Raw genomic sequence first — 25243 nt, 5'->3', positions numbered from 1 at the left:
GGCAGGAAGGAGGATCTGGGGAAGTACAGGCCTGTCAACCTGACCTTGGTGCTGGGGAAGATTATGGAGCAGATCATCCCAAGCACCATCATATCACATGCAGAACAACATGGGGATCAGGCCCAGCCAGCATGTGTTTATGAAAGGCAGGTCCTGCTTGATGAACCTGATTTCCTTCTATGACAAGATGACCTACTTTTAGTGGATGAAGGAAAGCCTGTGGGTGATGTCTACCTGGACCTTAGTAAAACCTTTAACACTGTCTCCCACAGCTTTCTCCTGGAGAAACTAGCTGCTTACGGCTTGGACAGGTGTACTCTACACTGGGTAAAAAGCTGCCTGGACGGCTGAGCCCAAAGAGTGGTAGTAAGTAGAGTTACATCTGGCTGGTGACTGGTCACAAGTGGTGTTCCCCAGGGCTCAGTACTGGGGCCATCTCTGTTTAATACCTTTATCAATGGTCTGGATGATGGGATCATTGCACCCTCAGTAAGTTTGCAGATGGCACCAAACTGCAGGGGGAGTGTTGATCTGCCTGAGGGTGGGAAGGCTCTGCAGAGGGATCTGGACAGGTTGGACTGATGGGATGAGGCCAGTTGTATGATGTTCAACAAAGCTTAGTGCTGGGTATTGCACTTGGGTCACACCAGCCCCATGCAGTGCTGCAGGCTGGGGGAAGAGTGGCTGGAAAATTGCCTGGTAGAAAAGGACCTGGGGGTGCTGTTTGACAGTTGGTTTGGGGGTGCTGGTTGATGGCCAGCTGAATATGAGCCAGCAGTGTGCCCGGGTGGCCAAGAAGGCCAACGGGATCCTGGCTTGTATCCAAAACAGTGTGGCCAGCAGGACAAGGGAAGTGATTGTCCTCAGATTACAACCAGATTGTACTCAGACCTGGTTGGGCCGCACCTTGAATCCTGTGTTCAGTTTTGGGCGTCTCACTGCAGGAGGGATGTAGAGGTGCTGGAGTGTGTCCAGAGAAGGGGAATGAAGCTGGTGAAGGGTCTGGAGAACAAGTCTTAGAAGGAGTGGCCAAGGGAACTGGAGTTGTTTGCCTGGAGAGGAGGAGGCTCGGGGGGGACCTTATTGCTCTGTGTAAGTACCCAAAAGGAGGCGGTAGGCTGGTGGGGGTCGGTCTCTTGTCCAAGATAACTGGCGACAGGACAAGAGGAAACAGCCTCAATATACACCTGGGGAGGTTTAGATTGGATATTAGGAAAAATTTCTTCACTGAAAGGGTGGTTGATGGTCAAACATTGGACCAGATTGCCCAAGAAGGTCATGGAATCACCATCCCTGGAGGTCTTTAAGAAACACATAGAGGCATCGCTTAGCAACATGATGTAGTGGTGAACTTGGCAGTCCTGCGTTAACAGTTGGACTCCATGATCTTAAAGGTTTTCTCCAACCTAGATGATTCTACGGTTCTGTGTCTTGATTTGTAATGAATTAATTTTGTTGGTTGGTAGTAACCAGTTGATGATCCCCTAGCTTGTGCTGCCAGATAGGTTCTGCAAAGAAGAGCAAATGTGTGCCTGGATTGTGACAGAGGTATTTCCCCAAAATGACCTGTGGCTCTGCAATCCCTCTCAGTGCCCTTCAGCACTGATAATGTGTATGCTCTCTGCTGTGTGTGCATTGTGACAGCCTGAGTGACACACCGTGCAACGAATAATAATGTGTTATAGCTGCAAGTAGAGCTTAACTTACTTCTTGCTTCCAGCACCTTTCCTAACAAACTCCTGTACTCCCACACAGTTTTGTGGCAAAGGGCTGGAAAATATTTATGTACTTGTTCTCATTTAACCAAAGCAGAAATCCTTGCCGTTCTAAAGCTTAGCGTAGGAGGTCTTCATCAGCATGGTTGCCCTATAAATATCCCACTTAAATACCTTACAGAATCAAATCCTGAAGGTGGGCATGGGCATAATACAGAATTTGCCCAGAGTAAATATCAGTCAGTTTGCTAAAGAAGGAATGTGTAAGATGCAGGCATTTGAAGTTTTCTGCAGCAAGGTAGTGAAGTGGTATCTCAGATGTTTTCTCTGTCTTAATATTAAAGTATTTGGAAATAGATTTGAATCTGTGAGTATATTGTCTAGTATTTTCTCTCTGCATAGAATTGTCCCAGTCATTATGACAAGTTTTTGTACAGGGGGTTGGTTGTTTTTTTTTTTTTTTTACTGACCAGCAGGCTTAATGACTGACTCATAATCCTGCTATACAGCCATACACTGCCTCCCACCTAATACCATAGTGACAAGCTGCTGGTTTTCTTTTTTGCAAAATAAGTAAGAAATAGAAATTAAGTCTTTAAAAAAATGGGATAGCCACTGATATCTTGGTATGATCAAGCTGACATGAATGGTGCTGACTAACTATAAGAAATACTCCTTATCCCTGCAAGGTTACACATGGACCTCAAACATTTAGCATGTTTTATTTCCTGTTATATTAGCAAACAGTGTTCTTGTTTGAAAGGCTTTTAAAAATGGTGACATAAGGGAGTTAGGTGATTAATGCACTTGGGCAAAATCTGTAAATCACAGAACATTCCAAATCCACATGTTTAAGCACCTGAATACTTTTAAAAATCTACTCTAGAGGCCTTGTTTGTAGAATAAAGTCAGGTTTAGTGATGTTTTGATGTTGTTCAGAGAAGTTTAAACTGAAGAATTTCAGCAAGCTTGAGTTCTTATGTGAACTGTAGGAACTTCTGATCTAAAATACATTAATTTAATGGGAAAATGCCAGTGCCACCCTGCCTACAAAAAAGCAGAAAATCCTAGACTGTCAAGTTCAAGGACCAATCTGCATCTGCCTCTCATTCCAATGTATTCTTTTGTAGATTTAACAAGCATATACTTTGTGATAGCTACAATCTACATTATTTTTGAATAAATATATGGGAAATTTTCTCTCTCTTTTAAGTCACAGGTATTTGAAAAGTACTTTTATGACAATATCCATGCCTACAGTGTTTTTGACCATTAAAAACATGCTAATGATAACATTTAGCATTACCACAGTCATGATAAACATGTATATACAGAGATATATATATGTATCAATAAAATGCAGTAACAATGAAAAGGAATTTTACATTTTACTAGAATTCCAGAGAAGTAATTCTAGTAAAATATACTGTATGTCCTTTAGGACCACAGATGGTTAATTCCTGCTTCCAGATCTATGCATTCATATATGGAGTTATTAAATGTGTTTTCCAAAAGTGTTGATTCATTTTATTTGGCTCATCTTTGGAGAATGCATTTTAAATGGTGCTGGATTTAACAAATCTTGCTGTGCCTGTTTTTGAAAATAAAGCCCATTTGAGACATTTTAAATGAAAGCCCACATACCTTGACCTCCTGATTAACACCAAATGTATTTGTGAGCAATTTTTGTAAAATCTGAAACTTCATCCTAGTATTCTAGTTTTCTTAATATTACCTCTACTTGTTGTCCAAAGACCATCAGTACTGTAAACTTTGATGCTAATACTACTTCTTATCTCTTAAATGATAGGTATTTTTATTAGTATGTTGAAGATAATTTCCACCTATATCTACAAAGCAGTGTAAAGCAAATACAATTGTAAGGAAACGCAGTTTCAATCTCACCTAGTGGAAAAGTGCAAGGACGGAGAAATAGGTCTGAAAATTCCCAAAAAGCACTTGGTACAAGTGTTGATCAAATTCAGATTCCTGTATATCATCTCTTATTTTTTTTCCTACTCCCAAACAATCCTATAATCATGATGTGGAGCTTCTTAAAACAATGTTTCATTCCTTGCAGGTTTTTCATCCTCTTCATCACCAGAAATAGTTCCCTTAACAAGAAACTCTTCCCTAGATCTTGAAGATCAGACATGCTTCAATAAGGTGAGTTGCAATTTAAAACTGTACCATACCCACTGGGAATGAAGTTTGGAGAGATGGTAGGAAAACTAAGTCTAAAGTAATATTGATTAATAAATAAATAAATACACACTCGCATACATATGCATGCACACACACTTTCTTAAACTAATCATTATTCTTGCCATAATTTTCAGTAGTTATGACTGACAGGATTTCTTAACTTCTTATCAGGATTTTTAACACGTAGTCAATAAAGAATGACAAATGTTCTCAACTACAAGTTCCTTTTAGAACTTCTCAAAGGAACCTGTCTTAATGGGGACAAGGATGGTTATTTGTATCAAACCGCTTTCCTCTTATTGTCTCCAAAATATAGAGCTACATTTTCCCCTTGTAACCGTTCCAGGGCTTAAGCGCAAATCCAATGCAAAAGTGTTTGGGCTATTCTTCCACTTCCAACGAAAGTTGTGGAACTACCTGTTATGGAATAATTCTGTATTCTCTTTAGAAGTGACGCCATAGTGGGCTAGGCAGGTTATTGATCTATTCTGGAGTAGCATTAGCCAATTCCAAAAGAATTTCAAGAGGCTTATTATTGTTGTCAGAGGTTTTCATCCACCTCTTTAAGATGATACTGAAAGACAATTAGATATTTCACATTTCATATGATCTTTAAACAATGTACACTTTTACTGGAAATGTGGAGATTGAAGAGAGAGCTGAACACCGCGTAAGAAAATCCAGAGAACTGAAGGTGAAGATTGGTCTTTTAACTAACTTATACCATATTTCAGAGCACTTGTGAGTATAAATGTGGTGATTCCTGCCTTCATTCATTCTACGTCCTAAATTGTTCCCTGACTTTTTCATCCATCTAGTTTGAGTCAATGTCTGTCAAAATACATTTATATCACAATGCATTCAGAGATCTTAAATGACTTAATATCAGGTGTTCACTGCTAGTATACAGAAAATAATTATAATTATTAAGAAGGGTGAAGTTTTAACTTCCCTGCTGCCTTATATTTTTCCTATTTTCCTTGCCTGGTGTAGAGCACATCATATTGTGGTAATGGTGCCACATCATGCAATGACTCAATTGTGAAAATTTCCCTAGTCCGATTATTGGTGAGTCCATCCTGTTTAACATATTCAGTAAGTATTTTTTTTCCATTTTACAGGTAGGGTAACAGGCATACAGACACATCAAGTAACCTATATTGAGATCATGCAAAGACTCTGGAAATGTAATCCCAGTGAGTCCTGGCTATAACACTTTTGATGTCGTCATCACTGGCCACAGTCCTGGAAGCACTGACGGTAAGAAAATAGGTTCTTATGTATGTGAATATGCATTATAGTATCTCAGTCCATTTGAATTTGGATAAGTCTAAAAAAACCCTTTCTGTCATTTTCCAATGGCCAAAGATAAACCAATAGTGATTTAAAAAAAAGGGGGGAAAAAAAAAGAAAAAAAAAAAGTTGAAAAAATTTACTATAAAAACTACATTGTGGGTTTTTTTTTTGTATTGACTGATAAGGGCTAAGTAGAAATTAGTCTGATATGTAAAAATGATGTCCACATTTAAGGTACAGGGGCTGCTGCTGATATGTAGTAATTTATTTAAAAAATAATAAGTACCTGAAAATAGATCTTAAAAATAAAAGTTATTTCTCCCATGAAAAACTTTTTTTTTTTTTTTTTTCATTTTGGCAAGTATCTCTGTCAATGATCTCTTTGCATACAACATTTCTTTTCCTTCCCAGTGTATTAAAAGCTATAACTTTCTCTGGGATTTTGCAAATTAAAGCAAGTCATTACCCTTTTTGTGAAGAAATTTTAGAAATCTGCTATATTACTTTTTCCTTGGCTCAGAGGTTAAACTGAAGGTCTTTTCCCAGTACTAGAATTTCACTTTGAATGTATGCTAAACATGAGGACAAGCTAGAACAATATGGCTGCTAGGTTGTTTTTTAGTAATGTTTTGAAGCATATGTAGTTAAGATTTTATTCTCAATAAATGCAAATTGTATTTTCCAGTCACAATATCTACACAGAAGAAATTAAGATGTCTGATACATTCATCTCTATGTCACAGTATCATACACTTGCTATTTAAAATTCACTGAAGAAAAAAAATGCTGTCACACTGTAAATACATTATTTCCAAAGTGATGCATCATTCGTGTTCAAGTATAGTTGTCTATATTCTTAAATTTTATGTTCCTAAAAACTCAATTTAGAAGAAAAAGTCTTCCTTTTTCACTCTACTTATATTTTCCAACCTCAATTATTCTATGATTCTGTGATTTACAAAACCAAATACATATTAGATGGGGCATGAATGTAAAATGAAGGACCATGCTTTACTCTTATCTACACCTGCATTAATCTGCAGATACTCTATTGAAATCAAGAGTTATTCCTCTCTATGGAGTGAATTTACAACAGGTTAATGTCAGTGGCACCCACTCCTGTAAAGGAGAGAATTTGTCTAGATTCAAATTCTAAACCTGAAATTAGTGCTATAGGAAAATGGGAGGATTTGGGCCACTTTTTTCATGACTATTTTAGAGTGCAAACACTTGACATTTTTTTTCTAAGCCATTTTGTGAGTCAGGTTTTTTTCATGTGGAATACAGTAGTTAATTTCAGTCCAAAATGTTCACATTTTCTAAGAAGTTGAAAAACATTATTATTGCAAAGAACTGGAACAAGAAAATAAAAAAAATATTAATATTAATAGTGTTATTAATAGCGCTATTATTATTAATAATAATAATATTGTTAATGTTATTATCAACAACAGCAACAACAATAAAAACAACAATAGTAGTATTGCACAGGTGCTGTTCTTTGCTAGGGTTACTAGCCATGAAAATCCTCCTTTGGAATTTTATTTTGTCATAGCATGGTGGTTTCGACATGCACTTCTTCCTAACCTGTACTAATCAGTTTAAGAAAAACTGGAATAGCATGTGAATAAATAGTACTGAAGGGCAACATGACTGCTGTTACAGTACCAACTAACTATGCCCTATATTTCAGGCAAAATATCTACAGTCTATTTCTAACCAAATGAAGGTGAGTTAATAGTGTTTTTGTTCAAAATGTGTTTGGGTGGGTGCATGTTGTGAGGAGCTGTTAGTGACTCAGAAACAGAAAAAGCTTGCTCTTCATTGTTTTGGGAACAACTATAACAAAAAAGTTAGCGTGACAATTGATATTGATCTTCAACATGCTGAACTCACAGACAGTCTGGAATGGAAGTTTAAATTTAAAATCACACATGAAAAAAGATGCTTTGTAAAATTGTGGTCATATTTAAGTTATCAAAAATTTTGTCGTTGATCTCAGTGGAATCAGAATTCTTCTGCTGGGTACAAAGGAAGCTTTTCCTTTTTTAAATATGTAGTTACTTACATGAATATATGTATACTCTTAAGCTTTAACACCCTAACACTATTAAATGTTAGGTACCCTGAAGTCATGCTGCAATAAACTTCATAGCAATTACCAAACCTAAAGAGTAAGCTCTTGACAGGGACATAATTCCATAAATGTTCTAATGCTAGCTGTGAAAATATATGTGTCAGAACTGTGACACAACCATCCAAAGGGCAAAGTTAGGAGAGGTTTAACTTTGTTTGTTAGTGGTTTGTCTTTTTCATATTTTTTTTCTCAAAGTAGCATTTGTTTTAGAAAAAAAGGTCTCCTCTGCTAGTTCTGAGTTGAATGCTAGTCACTTAATTCTTCTAGGCACACAGGTGAATAAGAGAATCTGAGAGCAGATTTGAAAAAATATTTTTACCGAATAAGTATAAGGCTTACTTTCCTTCTATGTAAATATTTGTACAAGCTATTAAATTACAGAATCATAGAATGGCTGAGGGTGGGAGGGACCTCTGAAAGTTCACCTGGTCCAATCCCATGGCTCAAGCAGGGCCATCTAGAGCCAGTCATCTAGGACCATGTCCAGGTGGCTTCTGAAAGTCCCCAAGGGGGAAGAGTCCACAACCTCCCTGAGCAACCTGTGCCAGTACTTGGTCACTCTCTCAATAGTAAAGTGTTTAATGACGTTCAGATGGAACTTCCCGTGTTTCTGTTTGTGCCCGTTTCCTCTGGTCCTGTTGCTGGGCACCAATGAGAAGAGCCTGGCTCCATCCTCCTTGCACCCTCCCTTCATGTACTTGTAGACGTTAATAAGATTCCCCTGAGCCTTCTCTTCTCCAGGTTAAACAGACTCAGCTCGGTCAGCCTTTCTCCATAGGAGAGATGCTCGTTGGTGAATTGGTTGTCTCTGCTGTAATGGAAACACTGACAATACAGGATACAGTTCCGTAAGCAGAAATTCTAGAAAGTCTTTCTAGATAGCAGGTTGCTTTTCAGTGATGGATTCTTAACATCAAAGATGAAAATTTGTAGAACTGTAGAACAATTCTAAACTTGTTCTTTAACCCAACTGGACAATGAACATGGAGAAGTTCTGAGAAAATGGTTCCTTTCAAAAGTAAACAACTTAATGAAAACCACCCTTCAGTTCCATCTTTACCAGAAACAATAGATATTGTGCTGTTATGGAGAGATGAGCTGATTGAACAGTCATGTAAACTTCCGTGTGTCACAATCAGGTCTTGTGGTTCTACCCAAATTTTCCTGAAAGGAGGATATCTTTTATTTCTTCCAAGCCTCTGTACGCAACAGAAATTACCTCTGAAACAAAATTTCTCACTAGAACTGTAAACACCAGAACAAAACCAAGTGAAAATTAATAAATGAGGCAATATTATAGTCAGCTGCTAATTTTGATGGTTATACCCCTGATTTTAGTGGGGTTTTGTCCATTTCGTTTTGTCCACTTGTCCATGTCAAAAGAATTGAACAATAACCAGTGAAATTACATATACGGGAAAACATGTACCATGAGCTTTGATTACATTACAAAATTCAGAGTCTCCCTGTGAGATAAGTATGACATTTTATATACGCTGAGATTTTTAGGATCTCTCTTGAATCCCTAAATTGACTGGTGAGCTTGATCCTAGATCCATGCAGTCAGAAGTATGTTTGTCAGCATTTTTGTTCCCTTTTGAAAGTATCAAGCTGTAAGAAGATTCAAGTACCATCCCCATGTGCAAGCAGTTTCTTGTCAGCAATGCTTAACAAAATAGAAAGGATAGTATGTTCCACAGCTACCTTTATGATTTCTTCATGTTTATTTAAAAGGAAGGCAGGGCTGTCACTGACTTAGAAAACTTGAAACTGCTTTTCACTTGACTTTTTATAAGCAAAATTCTCTGCTTTCACTCTTTTCCTTAAATTTTCGTTATGCTTATTCAGTTTTAAAGTTTCTCTACTCCTTTCTCTACAGGTCAGAATTCTCTTTTCTTAGGCTTGAATCACATTTCTCTTTCACCAAATGACCAACATTTGTGAATAGCTAGTCTTTCCCACTAGTTTCTTTCAGTATTAATCACACAAGGAACTTCAGTTATTTAACTCACATCATCTGTCAAGAAGGAAAAGGTGTGTTATAACAATCTGCTGTTGTCCATGTTTGTTATGTGATTTAAGATTTATATTACATGATTTATAAAGTTTGCCAGTACATATATTTGAATTTTGTTATCATCCCACACTCAGGATCAGACAAGCTTGTCCCATTATATGAAAATCAAAATTTCTTTGCCAGTCTGTATTTTGTTTTCATCACAGTTCACCTTTTTGACTCATGATCATCTTGGTCCATAAGAGGAATCAGCACCCAGTGACCTTTGTTGTGTGTTTAGGATTTTGTACCATAGCAGCAGTGACTATTCTGCAAGATGTATGGTAGCAGTGTCAGGGCAGGTCCCAGGAAGGGAAAAGACCAGGTAACAACTGCTTTTAATACTTACTCTCTACCTAAGTGTGTCCAGTGGTGGGGAATGGGCATGAGGGGTAGCAATTTCCTAGTTTAGGAACTGAACAGTAGAGCCCAGAATATTTCCTCTCTCTTGCCTTGTCAGTGCTTATAAAACATTGCATCATGTGTGTCATCCAAAGTTTCCTGTGGTGCTTCCATTTTGAATATCAGTTCACCATGTTGGATGGCCTCTGTGAACTTACATGTAGCTAGTAGTTTTTCTTGCCCAGAAATCTTGCAAAATAAAAAATTGAAGGCAATATAGAAACAGTATTGTTTGGAGGCAACAATATAAAACTTGCTGCAGGAAAAAAGTCACACAAACAGTTCTGTCCAGTGCTGATGACACCCTTTTGATTAGTGAATGACTTATTGTGCTAATACTATAATATTTGTTTTAAATAGGTTTCACACATAGGTGGCATGCATGCTTGTAAAACAGATAATACATATATGCTTTTTATTTTGCTTAGTAATAGGACATTCACCTTTTCGTATAGTATGCAGTGTCATCTCATAAATATCACAAATCAGATTGCTTTAAAGTTATGTTCTAAGAAACTATTCACTGTATCTTCTATGTTTATTAGGTCATAAAGAATAATTGATGTATTAAAAATAATAAACTTTGAGCGAAGATTATATCATGGTCTATAGCGTATTACAGTCTGGATACTAGTTTTGTGTTCAGTCACATCTATGCCAGCAAATATCTTTCTATATATGTGCATGTACATTTATTTAAGTACTGGCATCCGTTAGAAATACGTATATTGATGTAATTTGAATGACGTAAAAAAAAAAATGTGCAAGTTTCCATCAAAAAATGAAATATTAATTTTATCCACAGAGATACTGTAGCTATTACAGATGTTTGTGCCTTAGATTCTGATTATATCCCCAAAAGCTCTGTGTCTCCTGTTTTTGATGCCCATGTATTTGTTTAATTCAGTTATAAAAAACCTTTGCTTTTTCTCACAGGCTCGTTAATATTAGCAGGAAATTGGTCAAGCACTTTTTAAAGACACAGTGGAGCAAACATACATTAGGCTGTGATTTTTTATCCTTCTGGGAAAAGGAACGGCTTCGTGTTTTTTTGGGGGTTTACGTTGCAAAATGTGAAAGACTCATAAGACATTTGTAGGCCCAAAATATACCAGCAGTGTCAATGAATCAGACTAGAGCAAAATAAGCTCACCAACTGAGAAAAAGATTGTTACTTGTCAGCAACTTCATCTCCTATCACACTTGCAGCCTTCTCCAGAAATCCCCAAAGTCTTTTTTAGCGTTCTTGAAAGACCATTATTTTGGGTAATTCATTATTACTGCACACTCAGTCTTCCCCCCATTGTAGGTAATTTGTGTTTGCCATCGATTTCAGTGATAGTAAGATCAGATGCTAAATGATCTAACAGTGTTTCAGGACCTGGTTCCAGTTGCTTAACTTATATCTGGTAGAACTTTCTCACCAGAAAGCCCACTGAGTCAGTAGAATAAATCTGAAAGTCAATGTTAATGATTCAGTAAGTGTTATTTGACTGAACTCGTCGAACTATGGATTTTATAATTCTACCAAACTTATGACATATAACTTAAAAATTTATTTTCTTTTGTTTTCAAGTATGCTGGTTTCTCACCAAAGTTGGCTGTTTGAGAGGGGACTGAGCTAGCTGTATTATCACATGCATGGAATAACTCAGAGTTACTGCTTAATAGGTGAAGTTTGCTATAATTACCATGAAAGCACCTGACTATTTTTTTTCTTGGGGTTGTGTGGGGGAGTTAGATCTATAAATAATGTCTTTCTGATTTTGAGAGGGAGAAATGCTGGCACGTACATCATCCCTTGATCCTGGAGAGAGTAGCATATCTAACTTTACATATACAAAGTTTTCTGTAAATTTTAAATTGAATTCAGGTCCCTGAAAAAAACAAGACAAAAGTCCAATTCTGAGCATGTTAGGTGACATACATAAGAAGTACATCTAACATACCATGGTAAGTAGGTAAGTACATAACCAATATGTCAGTGCTTCGCTAGCCCAAATTAGGGAGTCAGTTCAGAAACCTCAAAAATCCTTGTCAGAAGTCATCCGAACCAAACTGTGGCCGGTTCGACAGGTGAGCCCAGACATTGCACTGCTGCGTTGCTGCTACTTAATAGCTCACTGGAGCCATCACCTAAACCCACTAAAACCTTGAAGCACTTCATGGGACTTTTGGCCTGGATCATCTGCCAAAATGCTTTAGGTTTAATGTTTAAGTTAGTTTTAGGTAACTTTTATGTGTACACAAGTTTTAGACATTTATTTTTGTAATTAGAAAATAGATTGTCTTTCCATGCAAATTATTTCCACTGTTCCATTTTTTGCGAAGATAACTTTATACATCGTTTCATTTTGTTGTCATTTCTTTGCATCCATGGCTAGAATCTGTATCTGTGAATACTGGTCGTTCTGTACTTCTTTTGCAAAGACAACTTTATACCTCATTTCATTTTACTGTAATTCTCTCCGCTTCAGCGGCTGGGCTTCTACCTGTGAATACTGGTTGAACCGTCAGAATCAGGCAGGCTTTTAAGAAAATGAGTTTTGACATTTCTTTCCTTAAGATGATCCCTTGTTTTTCAATTACTGCTTTCAGACTTCGAGATTTCTTAAGGTAACCCTGAGTTTGTTCCCAGACTGTCAACCAGATGGCAGCAGTGCCACGTCGGAGCAGCTCCCATAGCCTTTCCCTGACATCAAGTGTTAATGCAATTGACCAATCAGTGCTAAGATGATGGGAGGTAATTGGGTAATTGTATTTTACTGATCACAAGCAAAGAAAGGGGGGGGGGGGGGGGGGGGCGCGGGGGGAGAAGGGGTAAAAAAAAAAAAAACCCACAAAAAAAAAACCAACAGAGGGGGGAGAACGGAAGGGGAGAAGGAGGAGTGTAGCCAGAAAGACTGGCCCTGGGACATTTGCAAATCCTGGGGTGCCACTGAAAGGTGGGGAGTAAGAGAAAACCAGAGCGACAGAAAAGCGGAGCTACTCCCAGCAGCAACAGCAGCAGCTGTCTGGAACTGGATATATACATACATGCGTACGTATGTGCACACACAGGGAGAATTCAAGCTGAAGCTAATGGGAGGGAAGAAGGGTTTCGGCTGTGCAAAGGGCTATGCATTTCAGGGATGAAACTAAAAACTGAACGAAGCGGCTGTGCTCCTGGGAATGTATCATCTTGGAAGGGAGGGAGGCAGGAAGGAAGGAAGAAAAGGGGGAAGATAACTGGCATGTGGAAGAAGATGGGAGACTAACTCACTGCTGTGCAGAAGGGAAATCCAACTTGTAGATCTGAGATACACCAGGCTGAGCTTGGAAATGAGATCAGACCTGCACTGAAACAGAGAAAGGGAGGAAAAGGGAGGCAGAGACTGGAGAGCTTTTATCTTTCTTCCTCTCTCTCTTTCCCTCTCTCTCCTCAAAGAAGAAATAGAAGTTTATCTGTCTCGGTGCTGCTGGATCTGTATAGCTGTTGGACAAAAGATGGAGAGGAAGCTGAAATGAAAAGCAAAGGGTGCTTGTGAAATTTACAGCTAAGAGGACAAATCGCGCCTCCCCGGGCTTCTTTTGTGCCCCCTTGGGGGAGTTTTAACATCAGAAAGATTTTGAGAAGTGTGGGGGGCAAAGGGGAGAGTGGGCGTTAAAAACACCCATCCTAAGTGTTTAAAAAATAACAAGGGGATGGATTTATTCTTGACAGCTGGTGGGAATCTTGAATTTTTCTCTACTGCCTCCCTCCTCCATTCCATTTAATGTGAGATTATGAAAATGCAGAGGAGTTGGAGGGAAGGCAAAAGGATATAACGTGGAGTTTGAAGCGAGGAGAGGGTGCTGATGCTGTGGATTGCTGGCTTTTTGCCGAAATCAAAAATCCAATTGCGCACTGGATTGTGATTGGAAATCTAATCAGATCTTTGGAGGGGGGGAGGAGAGAGACTAAAAGTTTACTGTTTTGACAGACACAAATAAACATTTAAATGCAAAAGGAGATTCTTTCCTAAAGGAGGTGAGGGATAGAGAAAAAGAAGAATGGGAATCCCCGTTCAAATGTGGAGACACACGGACTGGATAATTGATAGTACAGCAAAGAAGGGGGAAGAAGAAAATTGCCTGGCAAGACCTGGATCTTAAGTGTCATAACAAAATTACATTAAAAGAACACAGATGGAGGGTTCCTTAAAAAGAAATACAGCCCTTTCTGCTCGCCAGGGAAAAAAACAAACAGTGAGCAATGGAGAACAGTGGACCCAGAGAGGCAGAAAACCTCAGAAAAAAAGAAACTAGGCAAAGGATCCACAGTGGAATGAAAAGTTTCAGAAAGGAGAAGGACCATTCATCCTCTGCAAGGATTTGTGTTTTTTTCCTGTTATTTTAAATGACTCTTCTCCGGTGAAGGCAAACAGCAACATTTCCACTACAGCATTTTTAAGCAGAAAAGTTGAAAGCCACAGAGAAAATAAAGGACAGAGAAGAAAGCAAAATTGCCGGAGGGGGAGAGTTCAGCAGTGTTGGGTTGGATTGGCACCTATATGGAATGAAATTGCTGGGAAATTGCAATTGGATATCCTTTATTTTTATTTCCTTTCTTGTTTTTAATTTCGGTTTGGTTGCTGAAATGAAATAGTTTTCTAACCCCTCCCCCACCCTGGTTTTTCATAACCGCTTGGATTTCCAGCCGGATAGTCTTTGAGGATACAGTAAGTGCACTTTCCATTTTATTATTTTTTTCAAAAAGGAAATGTGACCCATTGGCTCTCCTCTTTCTTCGTTATCCCTCTTTTCTTGGATGTTTCCCCCACCTGAATAAAGAATCTGACTGGGTTTTGATAATGGCTGGAGGGGGGTGGTTGGGAATGGAGAAGGGAAGGAATAAGGATAGAACTGAATTCTCACAGTATCTCAAATGTTCCTGTTAGTAAAACTCTAGCCTTGGTAAGATGTTGCAGATGCCTGCCTGTGTGGCTCAAAAGCATTTTTGAACGTTCACTAGCAAAGAAATCTTTTGAGAAAGCCCCTGCAGTGAGTGGGGGGTGCTGTCTGATTGCCCATATGTATAAATGGATGCAAGTTGCATAGAATTGCGTGCACAGAGGGGCTTTATTTATTTATTTAGCAAGTGTTTAAAATACAGAAAGGGCTCTGATCTGAATGCTGGCATCCAGTCTGACATTGCAGATCAATATGGTATTAATAGAAAAATTTTGTAATCAAGCAGGGAGGTGAAGAATGGCGCTTTTTTTTTTTTGGGGGGGGGGGGGCGGGGAGGAGTAGGACAGGGGGTTTTAGTGGATTTTGAGGAGGCAGCTCTGAGAGAAAAGGCACGTTTTACACTCCATTGCTAAGAAAAAGCAGTAACAGGCAGAGAGGACATTCTTCTATTGAAGGGGAGTTTAGGAAACTGCTGTACTAGCCACCCGTACCCTCCAGATCTCCTAGGAAATTCTTTGTGATTTTGTGGTGAATCCTTCAGGTTCCCCTAGGACTTTCATGGCAGTTGAAGATTTACTTTGATTGTCGACCAGTGAGAAGGGTACTGTGGTGTTAGAAGGTTTTTGTTATTATGCTCATAATGAAAATAATTAAAAAGTGGCTTGTAGATGGTGGGATTCACAGATCAGCAATGATGTGTAACAGACCAGTAAATGTCTCTCGCTTCCTGGAGAAATGTGGTGTGGGGGTGTGGAATAAAGGGAGGATGACACCACTGTGTTATAGAGGTCCTTGTTTTCCTGTGGAGAAAAGTGCCACTTCTGACCCCTCTCCTGGCATGACTGCTTAGCTTTTAGATAGGGAATTTTCTTTCTCTTTCTTCCCCTTCTCTTCTCCCTCATCTCTGCCCTTCTCAACCTTGGCCTTCACATGTAGAGGCTCCAGCTGAAAGTATTAGGCCAAAAGTGTTGGAACGAGAGAAACTGTTAATTAAATGAGCCATTGAACAGATATAGGTATTTTCTGGCAGTCAAGGTGCAGAACTCTCTTTGCCACTCATTTTACTTTCCTCTAGCTGCAATACTCTGCAGGAGGGGAGAGAAGGCAGGGATAGAAGAGGTGTTGGTACAGCCGGAATTTAAGGCTTTTTCCTGGCAGCATTTCCCTCTTCACAAGCTTTCTGTGTGAAACAACACAAACCAGAGCTCTAACTTCCCTAGATAAAAACATAAATAAATATTAGCATTTTCCTTTTCCCCTCTCTTTCTCCATTCACTCACATCACCACTGTTACTTCATGTGAATGTCCTGAATCTTTTGGCATAAAAATAGACCTTCTGTCTCTCAAATATGTCCCATGTGCTTCTGTTTGGAGGTCATGCCTCTTAAACATTGGCTACCTGTAAAGGATTAAGATTTAGGGTGCAATTCTGCTCCTAAGGAAACCTCTGGGAGTTTTTTTTGGCCACGCAAACAAAGCAGACCCTGTGTGCTGTTGTGTTTAGAAAAAGAGGGAAGTAGACACAGTAAAAATTGTTCCTTCCGGCTCCAATTACTCCCATCTTTCTCAGTATAGCTAAATCGGTTTAGTATGAAGTACTTTAGCCTCGTTTATTTCTCTGGGCACATGCTTCCTGGTGGGACACTAAATGGGCAATAAGTTTGTCAGCATCTGAAAATAAGTGCAAAACTCTGTTCTCCATTCCTTCTTGTATCATTATAAGTCTGTACCCTATTGTGGGCTACACTTACATCAGCAGTTGCAGTAATAGAGCAGCTAAATTTATGTTAAGCTGCTGCTCAGTAATTACTGAAGGAAAAAGGAGCTGGCTAAGGAAAAGGCATCTCCAAGCTTTTCCCTAGATTGCTGTCAAGTGAACACATAAACAGAAAATTTGATAGAGCAACTCCAGTTTTTGACAATAGAAAGCTGCCATAGGTGCCCCATTCATTCTGTACAATAACTAGCAGGAGGATTTTCTTGATGCAATAAGGAAGCACTGGGAAAATTTAGCCACCAGTTTGGGCTGAAATAGGCAAACCTTGTCAACATTAAAAAGCTAGGGATGCCTGTCTGCTTCTAAAGAGGCAACAGTTTCACACTTCACTGAATGATTCATTTAATACAGTAGCCAAAAGACACATGGAACAACCCTGAGTTTAACTCATTCAGTCTCAAAGTGGGAGTGCGTATAGCATTTCTCAGCATTTGTGCTGGGGCTTATCCAGAGGCCAAAGGGCTAGTCATAAAATAAATGGCCAAAAATGTCAATCCAAACATCCAGCTAAATGAGGAGCAACAAATCTCCTCTAGCAGAGGCAAGAACTGGCTGTCTTTGCTGCTTCTCTTGCATGTGCCTGACAGGTGTGTCATTCAGTAGCATATGCTGGTCCTGTGGGTTGTCTTCTCTTCAAACCATGGACAATCCTTTTGGTAATAACCCCAGGCAGCTGGGACTTGGGCCCTGTACAGGGAGCCACCATTATGTGTATATTTAGACACCAAATACTTATGCAGAAGGAAAGAGAGCGCTCCAATGGAGACTCCTGCTCCATTTGTTCTACTTGTTCTCCAGGTCAGAGATCACACATCTCAGACTTCAGGTATTCTTGGTAAACTGTAGGTTAGCAATGCAAGGAGCTAGCTAGTCCGTGTCTTTTCACGTATTGGGAATGACTTGCACTGACCTAGAACAGGAGCAGGTTCAGTTTGCTGGAACAGCAAATTTTGTGTTTGGGAGACAGTATCTCCCAGCCTGATAGAACTGATTAATGAAAAACGAACATTCAGACTGGGTGAGACCCAAGATAGAATGCCCTAGATGGGCACCAATACAAGCAGTTGTGTGGAACTGGAGGAAAAGAAAGGGATTCCCAAAATGCTGCCATGGCTTCCTACATATAGGCTTTAAAATGATTTGCCTGTCACCTAAAAAGCTGTCTCCCATTTGACATGAAGATTCTTGCCCTAGCCATATGAGACAGGAAGATTTTGAATGGGGCTCAGGACAGGAATTTAGCCTGTTTTGAGAGAGCCTGGTGCTGGTGAAAACCCACAAGCCAAGCTGTCCAGGAGTGAAGTTGCAGTATATTCATTGAAGGAGTGCACTGTGGGCAGCAGTCGTGTGAGAGAGCCTCCATCTCGGTCTTGTCAGTGTGCCTTCACTTTGGCTTTTGGAGATATTCCTTTGTTTCTAATTGCTAGTGAGGTAACGAGGAGAGAGAGAAGGGTGCTGGAATTAGTGCCACTTTCAGTCTGGAAGGAAAATTACTCTGAATAAATGCAATTAGCACCCACCAAGTTATTTTTAGAGTAGTCAAGCTGACTGGACTTTGGGCAAGCATTAGCAAGGGCTCTCCTGCAGCCCCAACCATTCCCTTGCCAGCTGCTCCATGAAAATCATAGTGAAAAACAAGCCTCTTTTGGTTATAAAGTGCTGCCCTCACAGGACAACCCAGATGAGAAGGCTTTAGTAATAGCAGGAGCCACAGTGGTCTGCAAGGCAGCCTTGCAGCATGTTTGAGTCTAGCAGTGTGGGCAAGGATCTGCCCTTTGAAAGGATCCTGTGTCTGCTTCTAGTACTGGCAGAAGTCATTGGAGCTGGCTTGTGATATTGCGGAGTGGTTTATTTAATGATGTTATTCAGAAAGGAAGAGTACCTGTTATTTAGCTGTACTGTCATGGGTGTTTTTTTCTCTTGGTGTGTAGAAATGGGGACGCAAGAGGGGAGATGAGTGTCCCAGTGATGTGTTTTAATTGCATATTCACAAGCTGCAATACATGGAAGTGAATTAACGCATAGTTCCTGGTAGGGGGCCTGGATACTTTGCTGTCTGTTAGAGGAAAAGGCAAAAATCAGATGCTTGTGCATGCACACAATAAAAGAGAATCAGGATTTACATTTGGTATCCAAGGAAGCAAGAGCAGAATCCTGCAGGGCTTTCTGTTCATTGTTTAAATGTTGCCATAGCAATATCTCAGGGCACAAGTTACATGTTTTCCACTTCTGGAGTTGAGCTTTTCTTCCCTCTCTCACTGTTTTTCTCTCTCTCAATATACACAACAACCAGGGATATTGCCACAGAACTTTGCACAGCAATAGGAGAAGGTGTTTGAAGATTGTGTTATCTCTTTGCATATGTCTGTCTGTATGTTCTTCGCTGTCATTTTCTAATATGTTGGAAACCCAATTAGGAGGAAATTGTTGGATAGGAGTGGAGTGTGAGACTCTTGTTAGGACATTGAGCATATTACAATATTTTATGTAGTGGTGTTATGTTAATTGGATAGCTGCAGGCAAGCAAATTGTAGCAGTCGCTGACAATTAGAAACAACAATTAATTTCTCAGGACTGAATCTATTCCTTGGGCAGATAAAAACGCATTTCAGGTATATAACAGAGGTTCTGTAAATTCAAATACTAACACCACTGTAAGAACTCTTGAAATTCTGTTTTCGCAGTTCTGAGACAAGATTTACCCTTGCTGCTTGTGAAAGGGAGAGAGGCAGCATCAGACCACTGAATAAAATCTCCCATAGTATTTGCTGCAGAGCTTGTACTTGTTAGGTCAGAACTGTGGGGGAGCAATAAAACCAGGAAAGCAGGAGAATTATAAAGGAAACCAACTAACCCCAAAACAAAGCAAAAAACCTACAGCATCAACAGTTTCACATGCAACTACATAAAGCTTACTCTGAAGTATCACAGCAAGTTAAGTTAGATGAATGAGTTTTCTTCTGTGAACCAGTAGCAATTCTGAGCGTTCAGTAATGCTCTTTGTGTTTGAGGGATCTCTTTTCCATTATTTGCAGCTATGGGATCTAAACAGTCCTGTGCATTAAAATAATCCTCAGAAATATGAATGTGGTTTCCTTTCATGTTTGTACGGACACTATAGCATGTATAGCACTGACTTGTAGAAGGCCCAGGAGTTGGTGTTTTTCCTTCACTATATATATAAGAATGATTGCTCTAAGGGTCATGACTAACCCTGAAAGCCAGTAGCAGTAATTTTTAGAATGTATTAACGTAGTTTACATCTCCGGCACATTTGATTTTTGCTTACAAACTTCTTCACTTTCACGGCAATAGTCTTTTCACTAATGTGCCATGTTACATGGGAAATACAGCCAAGCACATAAAGAGCGGGTTTATTGATAAGCAGAGTGCAGCGTGAGTAACAACAGTGCAGGTTTCCTCACACTGTTTATCACTGTACTTCAGGCATGATCTTAAGCAAAAGACTGCCTTAAGAACTTGGGCAGGCACTAATTCTGTTCATGCACCTTGAACTTTCCCCAGTGTCTTTGAGATGTCAACAAAGGTGGCCAGCTGGAGTGGGGATGGGAGGTGCTCACCTCACTTCTCATGCACTTGGCTACTGCCCAGGCATCAAATCACTGAAGCCTATCAGATTCCATTGTCTTGGCTGGAATTTGAAGTAAGGAGCTAGGGATGAAAATTACTGGGTCTTCATCAGCTATAAACCAACATTTTACTTTCTCTTTAATCTCCAAACCCAACTATTAGTGAACAAGTGGAAGAGGCTGGGGTGACAGGCTATGCATAAACTGGTGTAAGTGCGAATTCTGTCTTGCAGAGAATAAATTAAAAGGATAGTTTTGATTTTTATTCACTAATGCCTGTTGTTCTGTTCTAATGCAGCACTGCAACACATATGAAGTAGTTGGTTCTGTAGTAACACTTTCATACAACCAGTTTCATTCTTTTTACATTTCTTTCTCTTCTCTTCTGTCATTGTGCAAAGATAAACCCAGTTCTGCTCCAGCTAATCTCAACTGGAGCTTTAGTAATTACTTCATCAGGATTGATCCTGTTCTGTGGCTTTTTTGTTTTCTTTCTCCTAAATGAAGTACAAAACTTGTTTTAGTTCCAGAAATAAACAATAAGTATTTATATTTGCAGACATAAAAAGATGATCCAAATACCATTTTGAATTAATATGCCATAAACTTTTAAATTTCTAAATGTTCCATGTTCTCTTTGGAGTCTGTGATGGCGTTCCAGGTATTAATGTTTCTTTTTTATCTGTGTATAATGTAATAATTGATGGATAATTAAGCAATCTGGTCCTTGTTACTGCCACAGCAAAACATAAATCTGTATTAACAAAACAAGATATTTTGTAAAATGTCATATTTTAGGGCTGAATCCTCAGTCATGAGTTAGAGAATTTGGTGGTAGTGTAATCTCTGTGCATTGACTACTCACATCAATAACTGAATATTGTGACATGTCAGTTTAGCAAAAAATGTTATAGTTTGCTTTTTAAAGGCTATAGAAGAAGATCTTCAAGGACAGAGAAGGGTTAAGTTAAGGAACTATAGTTTTTCCTCCATCAATGCATGCAAGTTTCAAATGAAGTGTGCAAAAGTTTATTAAATTCCATGAGCTTCTTTGCCAAAGGGCATATGTGTTGTGTTAAGGATTTTTTACTTAGCTGTCTGGTTTTACAACAATTTTCTCTGCCAGTGCTTTATTTGTGAGCCCTTATTGGACAGGCAGGTTCTTCTACAAGTGGTTATATATTATTTTTCCAGAGGCAAGCTTTTATATTTGTTACATCATTTAAAGAACTGAGGTTCATTTTTGTTGGGGTTGTTGATGACAACAGCTACTCAAGGGGAAGGGTGGTGACCCCATTAGCCTTTCAGGTTGCTCGTATGCAGTGCAGTCTACCACTTCAATAAGAGTTTTATTGCATTTAACGCCCGTGTGAATTTTGACTGTATGTGGTGCAGGGAATTAAAACCATAATGGATTTCTCTTTTGAGGTCGAAAACCCTCACCTTCAGTGAATGTTCATGTTGATATCCCTCTTTCTGTAATGTACATTTTACTGAGTAGTCTGGCCCTGAAGACTGAGTTGTATACATTAAGGAAAGGCCTGGAGGTAACTGTTAAAGGCTGCTGAATGAAACCATAGCAGATGATGGCTTAGTCCATAAGTAACTTTCCACATATGTGGAAAAAAATAATTGTATTTCTTAATGGGAAATTTCACTTTTGGGGATATGTATAAACATCTCATGCAGCAGTAGTAGAATGTCATTTAGAATTGCAGAAAATATAGCTAATAGTTTCCTATCACAAAAGGTATTGCATCTGATTTAAAGTATCATCTAGATAAGATTTCCTTTTTTTGTGGCAGAGAAAGATGAAGCTGATGATTGCCTATAGCAAATGAAAGGTAAAATGCAGCCAATGATGCTGCTTCAGAAAGACCTATCTTTTAAACCTGAGGAAAATTATAAGAAAAATTGATGGAGAGAACATATGAACAGAAGGTTGTGAATATGAACTGGACAGTTTCTAGGAAAATATTCTTTTGCAAGAGAAAAAAACCCAAATCATAAATGAGTTCACATTCAACTCTGAGCCTGTCTTTGATACAAGGCAAAATGATGCCAAAATTTAGCAACTAAATCCAAATCAAACAAAGCACTATATAGTAGGTAAAAAAAAAAAAAGAGGAAAAGAGATAAGGCCTATTAAAAAAGAAAAAAAGCTGTAAAATGGTGGGCTTAGAATATACTAGAAATGAGGGACTATCCTTCTTATTCTTGCTTTTATTGGAGTTATCCTATGAAGAGTTATTGGCAGTAGTGATGCAGAACTGAGAATTATTTCTATTTATTACCTGGAAAAATCATGATTAAAAATTCTTATGAAAAGAAAAAGCAAGTTAAAGGATATTGGAAAACTTCTATTAGGGGTAAATATTTTTAGATCAATAGTCTTTTTATACTTTTCCAAAGAGTACTCCAGAATATATATCTAGAAAACATTCCGATGATACAAGTGCAATGAACCAGTTAATCATTAACCATTTAGTCTGACATAACTTGTAGGTAAAATAACAGAAAATCCAACACAGGATTCAGCTGATACAGAATTAATGCAGGGGAAATGTTTAATTGCAATAGTACATTATTATGGGAAGTATTTTCTATCAAGCAAACACTTTGACTCTTGGATGACACTGAAAGGTTGGTAGATAGAAGTTACTATCTAAATATAGTGCACTTAAACTTTGAATTACATAGGATACTTAAATAGCTTGGAAGTACTGGTCAGATATTCAAAACTAAGTGTTGTGGGGAAATATATTTGAACAAATTATACAGATATTGTAACATTTTTACAATATTTGTATCAATGATCTAGACAGATCATTGACAGAGAATTATACTTAACCTAAATGTTAGGGCCCACAGCTGGCTGTTGGGATGGGAACATGAGGGTGAACTGTGTGGCCAAGATAACTGAGGGGGAATGTCACCAAACTGATGATGCTATTGAGGAGAATTTAAACAACAACAACAAAACAAAAAAACCCAAACAAACCCAAAACCTAAAAAAAACAAAAAACAAACCAAACTTCTGAAACAAATCTGGGGAAAAAAGTATAAAAGAAACATGAAACTTTTTAAGCATGAGTGGCTAGGCAGGTGAGAGAAACAGAGCAAAAAAATTTGTTTGACACTGCCAGATGTTGCCCCATGTCCTTGCAACCTTTGGCTTGGCCTGACTGAGCTGCCTCTGCATTGGATACTGTAAGGAGCCAGTGGAGTTACTGACTGCACAGGGTGCAACACGCAGGGACCCACACTTTGTAAATGCATGTGTAAACTCTGAGTGCTTTCTTCCCGGCCTGTGCATTAACAGATAGCATGGGATCCTACAGGGCTGGACCACCCATGTCTTGAAAGGAGTGAGCAAGTAGGGGAGCCTGCACTCCCAGAAGTGAGGATGTGCTTGTAACCCATGTGGTCCGTGAGGATCTGAGCGATATTACTTTGGGGGATTAATTATATAGAGGTGTTTAGAAGTTTTTAGGTGTTTATTGTCATTTTGTAAGTATCTAATATTATGGTTTATCTGCTGTATTGCTGATCCTGAGCTGGCAGTGAGTGCCAGTTTATTAAATGTTGGTTATAGTTTAAGTCACTATAATTTAAATCACATGATTTGATAAGTTTTTCCTTGCAACAGTAAGCATCAGCATGATAAGTAAGACAGGTGTGCAGAGTGATGCTGGGTGCAAAATATTATGTATGAGAAGGACAGATACAAGATACACCTTTCAGAATGAGGGACATTTGTCTGTAAAAGCAAGTCTGAAAAGGATTTGAGACCGTAACAGGCAAGAAATTCTGTATGAGTTCCCAAAGTGATATTGTTAAAAAAGACTATGTTGTACCATTGGATGAATAAGCAGGGAAATAGAATAGTGATTTTAACAATTTCAGTGGGAAAACTGGGATACTATTTACATTTCACTTAGTCCACATTTTGAAAATTATGTTAAAAAGGAAGAAAAGAGACACAAAACCACTCTGATGCTGGGTTAAAAAAAAAAAAAAAAGGAAAAATTCAGTGCTCAAACTTTAGTCTATTGATTAAGAAACTTGAGAACTGATATGATTATTGTATGAGGGGAAAAGATAGATGCTTAAATGCTTTCTAAAATAAAACTATAAGAAGAAGAAATAGTTGGAAGCTGAGGTCTTATAAATTCAGATTACAAATTAAGGGTAGATTTTTTAATGGTGAAAATAATTCACCATTTTAAAAACTGCTTGAAGAAGCTGCATTTTCTCTATCTCTCAGAGTCCATGTACACATATTGGGTCTTTGTGAAAGGCCATTGTAGTGAAATATGCTTTATTGTGTTTTGTATGTTTTGATATTCAGAAGGGCAGACTAGGTGGTTCTGAGTCCCCTGTACCCTCAGCCTGTGATTCTGCAGGTAAAAGGAATGTAGCCTGCGCATTCATGACCAAACTTCCAATCCTGTCATCAACAAACATGTCTAGCTTGAATGCACAGAACACCCCAAAATGATTTCACTGCACAGTCCATCATTCCCTCTCTGCTGAGAGTGCTAACAGAAGGCCCAAGAAGTTTTTGGGTGATCTGCTTTTTGTGGCAGTATTCTGACTCAATCTCAGTACCTCAGATTTCTGTTTGGGTTAGTTAGAAAAACATCCTTTGAAATTATTAATTTGTCAAATCTGAAATGTTTATGGAGAGTAATTTTGAAGGTCATGCTGAGGGCGAACAGGTACTCACTGTGCATATTGACCTGTCCACTCAGTAGCCCATCCACTAACTTAGTTTTGTGATCAAGTGTCTGCCTCCTTCATAGTTCTCTTTAGAGTGGAGAGATTTGCAAGCTTTGCATTTTGTACCTCTGAAATGCTGACTAATCAGCAGCCTGGGCCTCCAGCCTGAAAAAGCCCGTCGTTTAAGCTGACACAGGAGTTCAACACCTAAAGCCAAAATGTCCCAGAGCTTTTTTCTAGCTTAGGCTTCTGGATATGAATCCAGATAGGAACTCCTGCCATAGTTGGTCCTGGTGCCAGGCTTCTTTCCAAGTCTGAGATGGGCTAAATATAGAGGTGTCAAAGTTGGTATATCCTTCTCTGTTTCCCTCTGCTTACAAGCCACTAAACATTGCTCTGTCCACATTTTT

At 38.8% G+C, this 25243-nt stretch overlaps 1 protein-coding gene across 3 annotated transcripts in view; it reads left to right on the top strand.

Moving 5' to 3' along the window:
• Positions 1-25243, top strand: part of LRRC4C (leucine rich repeat containing 4C) — a 539166-nt gene that overhangs the window by 428888 nt on the left and 85035 nt on the right. For 2 of the 3 annotated variants that reach the window (XM_055793226.1, XM_005244636.3), the window contains exon 1: positions 12677-14511. The gene's annotated coding sequence lies outside the window, so the exon portion shown is untranslated. Of the gene's footprint in view, positions 1-3795; positions 3882-5041; positions 5181-12676; positions 14512-25243 lie in introns of those variants that run through there. The other variant, XM_055793234.1, reaches the window with a different exon arrangement.

The sequence above is a fragment of the Falco peregrinus genome, chromosome 1, assembly GCF_023634155.1.
Source record: "Falco peregrinus isolate bFalPer1 chromosome 1, bFalPer1.pri, whole genome shotgun sequence".
Classification (NCBI taxonomy): domain Eukaryota; kingdom Metazoa; phylum Chordata; class Aves; order Falconiformes; family Falconidae; genus Falco; species Falco peregrinus.
The sequence above is the reverse complement of the archived record's forward strand: the minus strand, read 5'-3'. Positions and strand labels throughout refer to the sequence as shown.